The sequence below is a fragment of the Musca autumnalis genome, unplaced genomic scaffold, assembly GCF_047663935.1.
Source record: "Musca autumnalis isolate F117 unplaced genomic scaffold, ASM4766393v1 scaffold_2, whole genome shotgun sequence".
In the NCBI taxonomy this organism is placed as follows: domain Eukaryota; kingdom Metazoa; phylum Arthropoda; class Insecta; order Diptera; family Muscidae; genus Musca; species Musca autumnalis.
This window is the reverse complement of record NW_027411755.1, coordinates 80,463,822-80,479,007: the sequence shown is the minus strand read 5'-3', so window position 1 is coordinate 80,479,007 and position 15,186 is coordinate 80,463,822. Positions and strand designations below refer to the sequence as shown.

Sequence of the window (15,186 nt, the reverse complement as noted above, 5' to 3'; positions counted from 1 at the left end):
AAACTTCTTGTTCGTTTGTGTGTTTGTGTGCAATAAGTAAACGAAATTGTTTTAAACACACAAGCAATGAAATCAATGGCCATATGAAGCAAAATAAACTATGTTTCTTCGCCAACGACCATACCACGCTGAGTACATCGGTTCTCGTCCGATCACCGAAATTAAGCAGCGTCGGGCGCGGTTAGTACTTAGATGGGGGACCGCTTGGGAACACCGCGTGTTGTTGGCATTGTCCAAAATTTTTTTATTTTATTTTATTTTCTTTTTTATTTTTCTCTATTAAATAAAAAAAGAATGAAGTCGATATCTTCATTTTTAACCGAAATAGAGCCAAAATAAAAAACTCAACTGCCTATTATTTTAAGGTAAATGTAAAACATTCGCTATTGATTATGCTCAGTTGTACGTAACTAGATACAATAGTCTATGATTTCCTTTGTAAAACAAAAGTAAAATTCTTTATAAATTTGTTTCGTTTCTCAAAAAACGTAATTTAAGGAGGCAAATTTTCGCAAAATGCATTTATTTTTAACAATATTTAAGAAATTTTAACATTTATTAAAAAACAAGAATTTTTATTGTAAAATTCTTTAAAAAAATTGTCTATATTTCCAAAAAAAGGTAATTTAAGGAGCCAAATTTTCCCAAAATACATTTATTTTTAGCAATATTTAATAAATTTTAACATTTATTAAAAAAACTACAATTTTTGTTAGATTTTTTGATGCCAAATTAATACATACTGGTTATGTTCACTAATAACTAAAGGAAACAGTCAACATTTTCCTTTATAAAACGAAAATAAAACTTCTTGTTCGTTTGTGTGTTTGTGTGCAATAAGTAAACGAAATTGTTTTAAACACACAAGCAATGAAATCAATGGCCATATGAAGCAAAATAAACTATGTTTCTTCGCCAACGACCATACCACGCTGAGTACATCGGTTCTCGTCCGATCACCGAAATTAAGCAGCGTCGGGCGCGGTTAGTACTTAGATGGGGGACCGCTTGGGAACACCGCGTGTTGTTGGCATTGTCCAAAATTTTTTTATTTTATTTTATTTTCTTTTTTATTTTTCTCTATTAAATAAAAAAAGAATGAAGTCGATATCTTCATTTTTAACCGAAATAGAGCCAAAATAAAAAACTCAACTGCCTATTATTTTAAGGTAAATGTAAAACATTCGCTATTGATTATGCTCAGTTGTACGTAACTAGATACAATAGTCTATGATTTCCTTTGTAAAACAAAAGTAAAATTCTTTATAAATTTGTTTCGTTTCTCAAAAAACGTAATTTAAGGAGGCAAATTTTCGCAAAATGCATTTATTTTTAACAATATTTAAGAAATTTTAACATTTATTAAAAAACAAGAATTTTTATTGTAAAATTCTTTAAAAAAATTGTCTATATTTCCAAAAAAAGGTAATTTAAGGAGCCAAATTTTCCCAAAATACATTTATTTTTAGCAATATTTAATAAATTTTAACATTTATTAAAAAAACTACAATTTTTGTTAGATTTTTTGATGCCAAATTAATACATACTGGTTATGTTCACTAATAACTAAAGGAAACAGTCAACATTTTCCTTTATAAAACGAAAATAAAACTTCTTGTTCGTTTGTGTGTTTGTGTGCAATAAGTAAACGAAATTGTTTTAAACACACAAGCAATGAAATCAATGGCCATATGAAGCAAAATAAACTATGTTTCTTCGCCAACGACCATACCACGCTGAGTACATCGGTTCTCGTCCGATCACCGAAATTAAGCAGCGTCGGGCGCGGTTAGTACTTAGATGGGGGACCGCTTGGGAACACCGCGTGTTGTTGGCATTGTCCAAAATTTTTTTATTTTATTTTATTTTCTTTTTTATTTTTCTCTATTAAATAAAAAAAGAATGAAGTCGATATCTTCATTTTTAACCGAAATAGAGCCAAAATAAAAAACTCAACTGCCTATTATTTTAAGGTAAATGTAAAACATTCGCTATTGATTATGCTCAGTTGTACGTAACTAGATACAATAGTCTATGATTTCCTTTGTAAAACAAAAGTAAAATTCTTTATAAATTTGTTTCGTTTCTCAAAAAACGTAATTTAAGGAGGCAAATTTTCGCAAAATGCATTTATTTTTAACAATATTTAAGAAATTTTAACATTTATTAAAAAACAAGAATTTTTATTGTAAAATTCTTTAAAAAAATTGTCTATATTTCCAAAAAAAGGTAATTTAAGGAGCCAAATTTTCCCAAAATACATTTATTTTTAGCAATATTTAATAAATTTTAACATTTATTAAAAAAACTACAATTTTTGTTAGATTTTTTGATGCCAAATTAATACATACTGGTTATGTTCACTAATAACTAAAGGAAACAGTCAACATTTTCCTTTATAAAACGAAAATAAAACTTCTTGTTCGTTTGTGTGTTTGTGTGCAATAAGTAAACGAAATTGTTTTAAACACACAAGCAATGAAATCAATGGCCATATGAAGCAAAATAAACTATGTTTCTTCGCCAACGACCATACCACGCTGAGTACATCGGTTCTCGTCCGATCACCGAAATTAAGCAGCGTCGGGCGCGGTTAGTACTTAGATGGGGGACCGCTTGGGAACACCGCGTGTTGTTGGCATTGTCCAAAATTTTTTTATTTTATTTTATTTTCTTTTTTATTTTTCTCTATTAAATAAAAAAAGAATGAAGTCGATATCTTCATTTTTAACCGAAATAGAGCCAAAATAAAAAACTCAACTGCCTATTATTTTAAGGTAAATGTAAAACATTCGCTATTGATTATGCTCAGTTGTACGTAACTAGATACAATAGTCTATGATTTCCTTTGTAAAACAAAAGTAAAATTCTTTATAAATTTGTTTCGTTTCTCAAAAAACGTAATTTAAGGAGGCAAATTTTCGCAAAATGCATTTATTTTTAACAATATTTAAGAAATTTTAACATTTATTAAAAAACAAGAATTTTTATTGTAAAATTCTTTAAAAAAATTGTCTATATTTCCAAAAAAAGGTAATTTAAGGAGCCAAATTTTCCCAAAATACATTTATTTTTAGCAATATTTAATAAATTTTAACATTTATTAAAAAAACTACAATTTTTGTTAGATTTTTTGATGCCAAATTAATACATACTGGTTATGTTCACTAATAACTAAAGGAAACAGTCAACATTTTCCTTTATAAAACGAAAATAAAACTTCTTGTTCGTTTGTGTGTTTGTGTGCAATAAGTAAACGAAATTGTTTTAAACACACAAGCAATGAAATCAATGGCCATATGAAGCAAAATAAACTATGTTTCTTCGCCAACGACCATACCACGCTGAGTACATCGGTTCTCGTCCGATCACCGAAATTAAGCAGCGTCGGGCGCGGTTAGTACTTAGATGGGGGACCGCTTGGGAACACCGCGTGTTGTTGGCATTGTCCAAAATTTTTTTATTTTATTTTATTTTCTTTTTTATTTTTCTCTATTAAATAAAAAAAGAATGAAGTCGATATCTTCATTTTTAACCGAAATAGAGCCAAAATAAAAAACTCAACTGCCTATTATTTTAAGGTAAATGTAAAACATTCGCTATTGATTATGCTCAGTTGTACGTAACTAGATACAATAGTCTATGATTTCCTTTGTAAAACAAAAGTAAAATTCTTTATAAATTTGTTTCGTTTCTCAAAAAACGTAATTTAAGGAGGCAAATTTTCGCAAAATGCATTTATTTTTAACAATATTTAAGAAATTTTAACATTTATTAAAAAACAAGAATTTTTATTGTAAAATTCTTTAAAAAAATTGTCTATATTTCCAAAAAAAGGTAATTTAAGGAGCCAAATTTTCCCAAAATACATTTATTTTTAGCAATATTTAATAAATTTTAACATTTATTAAAAAAACTACAATTTTTGTTAGATTTTTTGATGCCAAATTAATACATACTGGTTATGTTCACTAATAACTAAAGGAAACAGTCAACATTTTCCTTTATAAAACGAAAATAAAACTTCTTGTTCGTTTGTGTGTTTGTGTGCAATAAGTAAACGAAATTGTTTTAAACACACAAGCAATGAAATCAATGGCCATATGAAGCAAAATAAACTATGTTTCTTCGCCAACGACCATACCACGCTGAGTACATCGGTTCTCGTCCGATCACCGAAATTAAGCAGCGTCGGGCGCGGTTAGTACTTAGATGGGGGACCGCTTGGGAACACCGCGTGTTGTTGGCATTGTCCAAAATTTTTTTATTTTATTTTATTTTCTTTTTTATTTTTCTCTATTAAATAAAAAAAGAATGAAGTCGATATCTTCATTTTTAACCGAAATAGAGCCAAAATAAAAAACTCAACTGCCTATTATTTTAAGGTAAATGTAAAACATTCGCTATTGATTATGCTCAGTTGTACGTAACTAGATACAATAGTCTATGATTTCCTTTGTAAAACAAAAGTAAAATTCTTTATAAATTTGTTTCGTTTCTCAAAAAACGTAATTTAAGGAGGCAAATTTTCGCAAAATGCATTTATTTTTAACAATATTTAAGAAATTTTAACATTTATTAAAAAACAAGAATTTTTATTGTAAAATTCTTTAAAAAAATTGTCTATATTTCCAAAAAAAGGTAATTTAAGGAGCCAAATTTTCCCAAAATACATTTATTTTTAGCAATATTTAATAAATTTTAACATTTATTAAAAAAACTACAATTTTTGTTAGATTTTTTGATGCCAAATTAATACATACTGGTTATGTTCACTAATAACTAAAGGAAACAGTCAACATTTTCCTTTATAAAACGAAAATAAAACTTCTTGTTCGTTTGTGTGTTTGTGTGCAATAAGTAAACGAAATTGTTTTAAACACACAAGCAATGAAATCAATGGCCATATGAAGCAAAATAAACTATGTTTCTTCGCCAACGACCATACCACGCTGAGTACATCGGTTCTCGTCCGATCACCGAAATTAAGCAGCGTCGGGCGCGGTTAGTACTTAGATGGGGGACCGCTTGGGAACACCGCGTGTTGTTGGCATTGTCCAAAATTTTTTTATTTTATTTTATTTTCTTTTTTATTTTTCTCTATTAAATAAAAAAAGAATGAAGTCGATATCTTCATTTTTAACCGAAATAGAGCCAAAATAAAAAACTCAACTGCCTATTATTTTAAGGTAAATGTAAAACATTCGCTATTGATTATGCTCAGTTGTACGTAACTAGATACAATAGTCTATGATTTCCTTTGTAAAACAAAAGTAAAATTCTTTATAAATTTGTTTCGTTTCTCAAAAAACGTAATTTAAGGAGGCAAATTTTCGCAAAATGCATTTATTTTTAACAATATTTAAGAAATTTTAACATTTATTAAAAAACAAGAATTTTTATTGTAAAATTCTTTAAAAAAATTGTCTATATTTCCAAAAAAAGGTAATTTAAGGAGCCAAATTTTCCCAAAATACATTTATTTTTAGCAATATTTAATAAATTTTAACATTTATTAAAAAAACTACAATTTTTGTTAGATTTTTTGATGCCAAATTAATACATACTGGTTATGTTCACTAATAACTAAAGGAAACAGTCAACATTTTCCTTTATAAAACGAAAATAAAACTTCTTGTTCGTTTGTGTGTTTGTGTGCAATAAGTAAACGAAATTGTTTTAAACACACAAGCAATGAAATCAATGGCCATATGAAGCAAAATAAACTATGTTTCTTCGCCAACGACCATACCACGCTGAGTACATCGGTTCTCGTCCGATCACCGAAATTAAGCAGCGTCGGGCGCGGTTAGTACTTAGATGGGGGACCGCTTGGGAACACCGCGTGTTGTTGGCATTGTCCAAAATTTTTTTATTTTATTTTATTTTCTTTTGTATTTTTCTCTATTAAATAAAAAAAGAATGAAGTCGATATCTTCATTTTTAACCGAAATAGAGCCAAAATAAAAAACTCAACTGCCTATTATTTTAAGGTAAATGTAAAACATTCGCTATTGATTATGCTCAGTTGTACGTAACTAGATACAATAGTCTATGATTTCCTTTGTAAAACAAAAGTAAAATTCTTTATAAATTTGTTTCGTTTCTCAAAAAACGTAATTTAAGGAGGCAAATTTTCGCAAAATGCATTTATTTTTAACAATATTTAAGAAATTTTAACATTTATTAAAAAACAAGAATTTTTATTGTAAAATTCTTTAAAAAAATTGTCTATATTTCCAAAAAAAGGTAATTTAAGGAGCCAAATTTTCCCAAAATACATTTATTTTTAGCAATATTTAATAAATTTTAACATTTATTAAAAAAACTACAATTTTTGTTAGATTTTTTGATGCCAAATTAATACATACTGGTTATGTTCACTAATAACTAAAGGAAACAGTCAACATTTTCCTTTATAAAACGAAAATAAAACTTCTTGTTCGTTTGTGTGTTTGTGTGCAATAAGTAAACGAAATTGTTTTAAACACACAAGCAATGAAATCAATGGCCATATGAAGCAAAATAAACTATGTTTCTTCGCCAACGACCATACCACGCTGAGTACATCGGTTCTCGTCCGATCACCGAAATTAAGCAGCGTCGGGCGCGGTTAGTACTTAGATGGGGGACCGCTTGGGAACACCGCGTGTTGTTGGCATTGTCCAAAATTTTTTTATTTTATTTTATTTTCTTTTTTATTTTTCTCTATTAAATAAAAAAAGAATGAAGTCGATATCTTCATTTTTAACCGAAATAGAGCCAAAATAAAAAACTCAACTGCCTATTATTTTAAGGTAAATGTAAAACATTCGCTATTGATTATGCTCAGTTGTACGTAACTAGATACAATAGTCTATGATTTCCTTTGTAAAACAAAAGTAAAATTCTTTATAAATTTGTTTCGTTTCTCAAAAAACGTAATTTAAGGAGGCAAATTTTCGCAAAATGCATTTATTTTTAACAATATTTAAGAAATTTTAACATTTATTAAAAAACAAGAATTTTTATTGTAAAATTCTTTAAAAAAATTGTCTATATTTCCAAAAAAAGGTAATTTAAGGAGCCAAATTTTCCCAAAATACATTTATTTTTAGCAATATTTAATAAATTTTAACATTTATTAAAAAAACTACAATTTTTGTTAGATTTTTTGATGCCAAATTAATACATACTGGTTATGTTCACTAATAACTAAAGGAAACAGTCAACATTTTCCTTTATAAAACGAAAATAAAACTTCTTGTTCGTTTGTGTGTTTGTGTGCAATAAGTAAACGAAATTGTTTTAAACACACAAGCAATGAAATCAATGGCCATATGAAGCAAAATAAACTATGTTTCTTCGCCAACGACCATACCACGCTGAGTACATCGGTTCTCGTCCGATCACCGAAATTAAGCAGCGTCGGGCGCGGTTAGTACTTAGATGGGGGACCGCTTGGGAACACCGCGTGTTGTTGGCATTGTCCAAAATTTTTTTATTTTATTTTATTTTCTTTTTTATTTTTCTCTATTAAATAAAAAAAGAATGAAGTCGATATCTTCATTTTTAACCGAAATAGAGCCAAAATAAAAAACTCAACTGCCTATTATTTTAAGGTAAATGTAAAACATTCGCTATTGATTATGCTCAGTTGTACGTAACTAGATACAATAGTCTATGATTTCCTTTGTAAAACAAAAGTAAAATTCTTTATAAATTTGTTTCGTTTCTCAAAAAACGTAATTTAAGGAGGCAAATTTTCGCAAAATGCATTTATTTTTAACAATATTTAAGAAATTTTAACATTTATTAAAAAACAAGAATTTTTATTGTAAAATTCTTTAAAAAAATTGTCTATATTTCCAAAAAAAGGTAATTTAAGGAGCCAAATTTTCCCAAAATACATTTATTTTTAGCAATATTTAATAAATTTTAACATTTATTAAAAAAACTACAATTTTTGTTAGATTTTTTGATGCCAAATTAATACATACTGGTTATGTTCACTAATAACTAAAGGAAACAGTCAACATTTTCCTTTATAAAACGAAAATAAAACTTCTTGTTCGTTTGTGTGTTTGTGTGCAATAAGTAAACGAAATTGTTTTAAACACACAAGCAATGAAATCAATGGCCATATGAAGCAAAATAAACTATGTTTCTTCGCCAACGACCATACCACGCTGAGTACATCGGTTCTCGTCCGATCACCGAAATTAAGCAGCGTCGGGCGCGGTTAGTACTTAGATGGGGGACCGCTTGGGAACACCGCGTGTTGTTGGCATTGTCCAAAATTTTTTTATTTTATTTTATTTTCTTTTTTATTTTTCTCTATTAAATAAAAAAAGAATGAAGTCGATATCTTCATTTTTAACCGAAATAGAGCCAAAATAAAAAACTCAACTGCCTATTATTTTAAGGTAAATGTAAAACATTCGCTATTGATTATGCTCAGTTGTACGTAACTAGATACAATAGTCTATGATTTCCTTTGTAAAACAAAAGTAAAATTCTTTATAAATTTGTTTCGTTTCTCAAAAAACGTAATTTAAGGAGGCAAATTTTCGCAAAATGCATTTATTTTTAACAATATTTAAGAAATTTTAACATTTATTAAAAAACAAGAATTTTTATTGTAAAATTCTTTAAAAAAATTGTCTATATTTCCAAAAAAAGGTAATTTAAGGAGCCAAATTTTCCCAAAATACATTTATTTTTAGCAATATTTAATAAATTTTAACATTTATTAAAAAAACTACAATTTTTGTTAGATTTTTTGATGCCAAATTAATACATACTGGTTATGTTCACTAATAACTAAAGGAAACAGTCAACATTTTCCTTTATAAAACGAAAATAAAACTTCTTGTTCGTTTGTGTGTTTGTGTGCAATAAGTAAACGAAATTGTTTTAAACACACAAGCAATGAAATCAATGGCCATATGAAGCAAAATAAACTATGTTTCTTCGCCAACGACCATACCACGCTGAGTACATCGGTTCTCGTCCGATCACCGAAATTAAGCAGCGTCGGGCGCGGTTAGTACTTAGATGGGGGACCGCTTGGGAACACCGCGTGTTGTTGGCATTGTCCAAAATTTTTTTATTTTATTTTATTTTCTTTTTTATTTTTCTCTATTAAATAAAAAAAGAATGAAGTCGATATCTTCATTTTTAACCGAAATAGAGCCAAAATAAAAAACTCAACTGCCTATTATTTTAAGGTAAATGTAAAACATTCGCTATTGATTATGCTCAGTTGTACGTAACTAGATACAATAGTCTATGATTTCCTTTGTAAAACAAAAGTAAAATTCTTTATAAATTTGTTTCGTTTCTCAAAAAACGTAATTTAAGGAGGCAAATTTTCGCAAAATGCATTTATTTTTAACAATATTTAAGAAATTTTAACATTTATTAAAAAACAAGAATTTTTATTGTAAAATTCTTTAAAAAAATTGTCTATATTTCCAAAAAAAGGTAATTTAAGGAGCCAAATTTTCCCAAAATACATTTATTTTTAGCAATATTTAATAAATTTTAACATTTATTAAAAAAACTACAATTTTTGTTAGATTTTTTGATGCCAAATTAATACATACTGGTTATGTTCACTAATAACTAAAGGAAACAGTCAACATTTTCCTTTATAAAACGAAAATAAAACTTCTTGTTCGTTTGTGTGTTTGTGTGCAATAAGTAAACGAAATTGTTTTAAACACACAAGCAATGAAATCAATGGCCATATGAAGCAAAATAAACTATGTTTCTTCGCCAACGACCATACCACGCTGAGTACATCGGTTCTCGTCCGATCACCGAAATTAAGCAGCGTCGGGCGCGGTTAGTACTTAGATGGGGGACCGCTTGGGAACACCGCGTGTTGTTGGCATTGTCCAAAATTTTTTTATTTTATTTTATTTTCTTTTTTATTTTTCTCTATTAAATAAAAAAAGAATGAAGTCGATATCTTCATTTTTAACCGAAATAGAGCCAAAATAAAAAACTCAACTGCCTATTATTTTAAGGTAAATGTAAAACATTCGCTATTGATTATGCTCAGTTGTACGTAACTAGATACAATAGTCTATGATTTCCTTTGTAAAACAAAAGTAAAATTCTTTATAAATTTGTTTCGTTTCTCAAAAAACGTAATTTAAGGAGGCAAATTTTCGCAAAATGCATTTATTTTTAACAATATTTAAGAAATTTTAACATTTATTAAAAAACAAGAATTTTTATTGTAAAATTCTTTAAAAAAATTGTCTATATTTCCAAAAAAAGGTAATTTAAGGAGCCAAATTTTCCCAAAATACATTTATTTTTAGCAATATTTAATAAATTTTAACATTTATTAAAAAAACTACAATTTTTGTTAGATTTTTTGATGCCAAATTAATACATACTGGTTATGTTCACTAATAACTAAAGGAAACAGTCAACATTTTCCTTTATAAAACGAAAATAAAACTTCTTGTTCGTTTGTGTGTTTGTGTGCAATAAGTAAACGAAATTGTTTTAAACACACAAGCAATGAAATCAATGGCCATATGAAGCAAAATAAACTATGTTTCTTCGCCAACGACCATACCACGCTGAGTACATCGGTTCTCGTCCGATCACCGAAATTAAGCAGCGTCGGGCGCGGTTAGTACTTAGATGGGGGACCGCTTGGGAACACCGCGTGTTGTTGGCATTGTCCAAAATTTTTTTATTTTATTTTATTTTCTTTTTTATTTTTCTCTATTAAATAAAAAAAGAATGAAGTCGATATCTTCATTTTTAACCGAAATAGAGCCAAAATAAAAAACTCAACTGCCTATTATTTTAAGGTAAATGTAAAACATTCGCTATTGATTATGCTCAGTTGTACGTAACTAGATACAATAGTCTATGATTTCCTTTGTAAAACAAAAGTAAAATTCTTTATAAATTTGTTTCGTTTCTCAAAAAACGTAATTTAAGGAGGCAAATTTTCGCAAAATGCATTTATTTTTAACAATATTTAAGAAATTTTAACATTTATTAAAAAACAAGAATTTTTATTGTAAAATTCTTTAAAAAAATTGTCTATATTTCCAAAAAAAGGTAATTTAAGGAGCCAAATTTTCCCAAAATACATTTATTTTTAGCAATATTTAATAAATTTTAACATTTATTAAAAAAACTACAATTTTTGTTAGATTTTTTGATGCCAAATTAATACATACTGGTTATGTTCACTAATAACTAAAGGAAACAGTCAACATTTTCCTTTATAAAACGAAAATAAAACTTCTTGTTCGTTTGTGTGTTTGTGTGCAATAAGTAAACGAAATTGTTTTAAACACACAAGCAATGAAATCAATGGCCATATGAAGCAAAATAAACTATGTTTCTTCGCCAACGACCATACCACGCTGAGTACATCGGTTCTCGTCCGATCACCGAAATTAAGCAGCGTCGGGCGCGGTTAGTACTTAGATGGGGGACCGCTTGGGAACACCGCGTGTTGTTGGCATTGTCCAAAATTTTTTTATTTTATTTTATTTTCTTTTTTATTTTTCTCTATTAAATAAAAAAAGAATGAAGTCGATATCTTCATTTTTAACCGAAATAGAGCCAAAATAAAAAACTCAACTGCCTATTATTTTAAGGTAAATGTAAAACATTCGCTATTGATTATGCTCAGTTGTACGTAACTAGATACAATAGTCTATGATTTCCTTTGTAAAACAAAAGTAAAATTCTTTATAAATTTGTTTCGTTTCTCAAAAAACGTAATTTAAGGAGGCAAATTTTCGCAAAATGCATTTATTTTTAACAATATTTAAGAAATTTTAACATTTATTAAAAAACAAGAATTTTTATTGTAAAATTCTTTAAAAAAATTGTCTATATTTCCAAAAAAAGGTAATTTAAGGAGCCAAATTTTCCCAAAATACATTTATTTTTAGCAATATTTAATAAATTTTAACATTTATTAAAAAAACTACAATTTTTGTTAGATTTTTTGATGCCAAATTAATACATACTGGTTATGTTCACTAATAACTAAAGGAAACAGTCAACATTTTCCTTTATAAAACGAAAATAAAACTTCTTGTTCGTTTGTGTGTTTGTGTGCAATAAGTAAACGAAATTGTTTTAAACACACAAGCAATGAAATCAATGGCCATATGAAGCAAAATAAACTATGTTTCTTCGCCAACGACCATACCACGCTGAGTACATCGGTTCTCGTCCGATCACCGAAATTAAGCAGCGTCGGGCGCGGTTAGTACTTAGATGGGGGACCGCTTGGGAACACCGCGTGTTGTTGGCATTGTCCAAAATTTTTTTATTTTATTTTATTTTCTTTTTTATTTTTCTCTATTAAATAAAAAAAGAATGAAGTCGATATCTTCATTTTTAACCGAAATAGAGCCAAATTAAAAAACTCAACTGCCTATTATTTTACGGTAAATGTAAAACATTCGCTATTGATTATGCTCAGTTGTACGTAACTAGATACAATAGTCTATGATTTCCTTTGTAAAACAAAAGTAAAATTCTTTATAAATTTGTTTCGTTTCTCAAAAAACGTAATTTAAGGAGGCAAATTTTCGCAAAATGCATTTATTTTTAACAATATTTAAGAAATTTTAACATTTATTAAAAAACAAGAATTTTTATTGTAAAATTCTTTAAAAAAATTGTCTATATTTCCAAAAAAAGGTAATTTAAGGAGCCAAATTTTCCCAAAATACATTTATTTTTAGCAATATTTAATAAATTTTAACATTTATTAAAAAAACTACAATTTTTGTTAGATTTTTTGATGCCAAATTAATACATACTGGTTATGTTCACTAATAACTAAAGGAAACAGTCAACATTTTCCTTTATAAAACGAAAATAAAACTTCTTGTTCGTTTGTGTGTTTGTGTGCAATAAGTAAACGAAATTGTTTTAAACACACAAGCAATGAAATCAATGGCCATATGAAGCAAAATAAACTATGTTTCTTCGCCAACGACCATACCACGCTGAGTACATCGGTTCTCGTCCGATCACCGAAATTAAGCAGCGTCGGGCGCGGTTAGTACTTAGATGGGGGACCGCTTGGGAACACCGCGTGTTGTTGGCATTGTCCAAAATTTTTTTATTTTATTTTATTTTCTTTTTTATTTTTCTCTATTAAATAAAAAAAGAATGAAGTCGATATCTTCATTTTTAACCGAAATAGAGCCAAATTAAAAAACTCAACTGCCTATTATTTTAAGGTAAATGTAAAACATTCGCTATTGATTATGCTCAGTTGTACGTAACTAGATACAATAGTCTATGATTTCCTTTGTAAAACAAAAGTAAAATTCTTTATAAATTTGTTTCGTTTCTCAAAAAACGTAATTTAAGGAGGCAAATTTTCGCAAAATGCATTTATTTTTAACAATATTTAAGAAATTTTAACATTTATTAAAAAACAAGAACTTTTATTGTAAAATTCTTTAAAAAAATTGTCTATATTTCCAAAAAAAGGTAATTTAAGGAGCCAAATTTTCCCAAAATACATTTATTTTTAGCAATATTTAATAAATTTTAACATTTATTAAAAAAACTACAATTTTTGTTAGATTTTTTGATGCCAAATTAATACATACTGGTTATGTTCACTAATAACTAAAGGAAACAGTCAACATTTTCCTTTATAAAACGAAAATAAAACTTCTTGTTCGTTTGTGTGTTTGTGTGCAATAAGTAAACGAAATTGTTTTAAACACACAAGCAATGAAATCAATGGCCATATGAAGCAAAATAAACTATGTTTCTTCGCCAACGACCATACCACGCTGAGTACATCGGTTCTCGTCCGATCACCGAAATTAAGCAGCGTCGGGCGCGGTTAGTACTTAGATGGGGGACCGCTTGGGAACACCGCGTGTTGTTGGCATTGTCCAAAATTTTTTTATTTTATTTTATTTTCTTTTTTATTTTTCTCTATTAAATAAAAAAAGAATGAAGTCGATATCTTCATTTTTAACCGAAATAGAGCCAAAATAAAAAACTCAACTGCCTATTATTTTAAGGTAAATGTAAAACATTCGCTATTGATTATGCTCAGTTGTACGTAACTAGATACAATAGTCTATGATTTCCTTTGTAAAACAAAAGTAAAATTCTTTATAAATTTGTTTCGTTTCTCAAAAAACGTAATTTAAGGAGGCAAATTTTCGCAAAATGCATTTATTTTTAACAATATTTAAGAAATTTTAACATTTATTAAAAAACAAGAATTTTTATTGTAAAATTCTTTAAAAAAATTGTCTATATTTCCAAAAAAAGGTAATTTAAGGAGCCAAATTTTCCCAAAATACATTTATTTTTAGCAATATTTAATAAATTTTAACATTTATTAAAAAAACTACAATTTTTGTTAGATTTTTTGATGCCAAATTAATACATACTGGTTATGTTCACTAATAACTAAAGGAAACAGTCAACATTTTCCTTTATAAAACGAAAATAAAACTTCTTGTTCGTTTGTGTGTTTGTGTGCAATAAGTAAACGAAATTGTTTTAAACACACAAGCAATGAAATCAATGGCCATATGAAGCAAAATAAACTATGTTTCTTCGCCAACGACCATACCACGCTGAGTACATCGGTTCTCGTCCGATCACCGAAATTAAGCAGCGTCGGGCGCGGTTAGTACTTAGATGGGGGACCGCTTGGGAACACCGCGTGTTGTTGGCATTGTCCAAAATTTTTTTATTTTATTTTATTTTCTTTTTTATTTTTCTCTATTAAATAAAAAAAGAATGAAGTCGATATCTTCATTTTTAACCGAAATAGAGCCAAAATAAAAAACTCAACTGCCTATTATTTTAAGGTAAATGTAAAACATTCGCTATTGATTATGCTCAGTTGTACGTAACTAGATACAATAGTCTATGATTTCCTTTGTAAAACAAAAGTAAAATTCTTTATAAATTTGTTTCGTTTCTCAAAAAACGTAATTTAAGGAGGCAAATTTTCGCAAAATGCATTTATTTTTAACAATATTTAAGAAATTTTAACATTTATTAAAAAACAAGAATTTTTATTGTAAAATTCTTTAAAAAAATTGTCTATATTTCCAAAAAAAGGTAATTTAAGGAGCCAAATTTTCCCAAAATACATTTATTTTTAGCAATATTTAATAAATTTTAACATTTATTAAAAAAACTACAATTTTTGTT

At 27.8% G+C, this 15,186-nt stretch overlaps 19 non-coding genes across 19 annotated transcripts; all 19 read left to right on the top strand.

Annotated features, from left to right (window-relative positions):
• Positions 1 to 110: 110 nt before the first annotated feature.
• On the top strand, positions 111 to 229 carry LOC141395587 (5S ribosomal RNA). The gene has a single exon (XR_012410718.1). It is a non-coding gene; the product is annotated as a 5S ribosomal RNA (ribosomal RNA).
• Positions 230 to 914: 685 nt separating this feature from the next.
• LOC141395586 (5S ribosomal RNA) lies at positions 915 to 1,033 on the top strand. Its single transcript, XR_012410717.1, has one exon. It is a non-coding gene; the product is annotated as a 5S ribosomal RNA (ribosomal RNA).
• Positions 1,034 to 1,718: 685 nt separating this feature from the next.
• Positions 1,719 to 1,837, top strand: LOC141395585 (5S ribosomal RNA). Its single transcript, XR_012410716.1, has one exon. It is a non-coding gene; the product is annotated as a 5S ribosomal RNA (ribosomal RNA).
• Positions 1,838 to 2,522: 685 nt separating this feature from the next.
• LOC141395584 (5S ribosomal RNA) lies at positions 2,523 to 2,641 on the top strand. Its single transcript, XR_012410715.1, has one exon. It is a non-coding gene; the product is annotated as a 5S ribosomal RNA (ribosomal RNA).
• Positions 2,642 to 3,326: 685 nt separating this feature from the next.
• Positions 3,327 to 3,445, top strand: LOC141395583 (5S ribosomal RNA). Its single transcript, XR_012410714.1, has one exon. It is a non-coding gene; the product is annotated as a 5S ribosomal RNA (ribosomal RNA).
• A 685-nt stretch (positions 3,446 to 4,130) lies between these two features.
• LOC141395582 (5S ribosomal RNA) lies at positions 4,131 to 4,249 on the top strand. Its single transcript, XR_012410713.1, has one exon. It is a non-coding gene; the product is annotated as a 5S ribosomal RNA (ribosomal RNA).
• Positions 4,250 to 4,934: 685 nt separating this feature from the next.
• Positions 4,935 to 5,053, top strand: LOC141395580 (5S ribosomal RNA). Its single transcript, XR_012410711.1, has one exon. It is a non-coding gene; the product is annotated as a 5S ribosomal RNA (ribosomal RNA).
• Positions 5,054 to 5,738: 685 nt separating this feature from the next.
• On the top strand, positions 5,739 to 5,857 carry LOC141395579 (5S ribosomal RNA). Its single transcript, XR_012410710.1, has one exon. It is a non-coding gene; the product is annotated as a 5S ribosomal RNA (ribosomal RNA).
• A 685-nt stretch (positions 5,858 to 6,542) lies between these two features.
• On the top strand, positions 6,543 to 6,661 carry LOC141395578 (5S ribosomal RNA). Its single transcript, XR_012410709.1, has one exon. It is a non-coding gene; the product is annotated as a 5S ribosomal RNA (ribosomal RNA).
• Positions 6,662 to 7,346: 685 nt separating this feature from the next.
• Positions 7,347 to 7,465, top strand: LOC141395577 (5S ribosomal RNA). Its single transcript, XR_012410708.1, has one exon. It is a non-coding gene; the product is annotated as a 5S ribosomal RNA (ribosomal RNA).
• A 685-nt stretch (positions 7,466 to 8,150) lies between these two features.
• On the top strand, positions 8,151 to 8,269 carry LOC141395576 (5S ribosomal RNA). Its single transcript, XR_012410707.1, has one exon. It is a non-coding gene; the product is annotated as a 5S ribosomal RNA (ribosomal RNA).
• A 685-nt stretch (positions 8,270 to 8,954) lies between these two features.
• On the top strand, positions 8,955 to 9,073 carry LOC141395575 (5S ribosomal RNA). The gene has a single exon (XR_012410706.1). It is a non-coding gene; the product is annotated as a 5S ribosomal RNA (ribosomal RNA).
• A 685-nt stretch (positions 9,074 to 9,758) lies between these two features.
• Positions 9,759 to 9,877, top strand: LOC141395574 (5S ribosomal RNA). The gene has a single exon (XR_012410705.1). It is a non-coding gene; the product is annotated as a 5S ribosomal RNA (ribosomal RNA).
• Positions 9,878 to 10,562: 685 nt separating this feature from the next.
• LOC141395573 (5S ribosomal RNA) lies at positions 10,563 to 10,681 on the top strand. Its single transcript, XR_012410704.1, has one exon. It is a non-coding gene; the product is annotated as a 5S ribosomal RNA (ribosomal RNA).
• A 685-nt stretch (positions 10,682 to 11,366) lies between these two features.
• Positions 11,367 to 11,485, top strand: LOC141395572 (5S ribosomal RNA). Its single transcript, XR_012410703.1, has one exon. It is a non-coding gene; the product is annotated as a 5S ribosomal RNA (ribosomal RNA).
• Positions 11,486 to 12,170: 685 nt separating this feature from the next.
• LOC141395571 (5S ribosomal RNA) lies at positions 12,171 to 12,289 on the top strand. The gene has a single exon (XR_012410702.1). It is a non-coding gene; the product is annotated as a 5S ribosomal RNA (ribosomal RNA).
• Positions 12,290 to 12,974: 685 nt separating this feature from the next.
• LOC141395569 (5S ribosomal RNA) lies at positions 12,975 to 13,093 on the top strand. The gene has a single exon (XR_012410700.1). It is a non-coding gene; the product is annotated as a 5S ribosomal RNA (ribosomal RNA).
• A 685-nt stretch (positions 13,094 to 13,778) lies between these two features.
• LOC141395568 (5S ribosomal RNA) lies at positions 13,779 to 13,897 on the top strand. Its single transcript, XR_012410699.1, has one exon. It is a non-coding gene; the product is annotated as a 5S ribosomal RNA (ribosomal RNA).
• Positions 13,898 to 14,582: 685 nt separating this feature from the next.
• On the top strand, positions 14,583 to 14,701 carry LOC141395567 (5S ribosomal RNA). Its single transcript, XR_012410698.1, has one exon. It is a non-coding gene; the product is annotated as a 5S ribosomal RNA (ribosomal RNA).
• Positions 14,702 to 15,186: the final 485 nt, after the last annotated feature.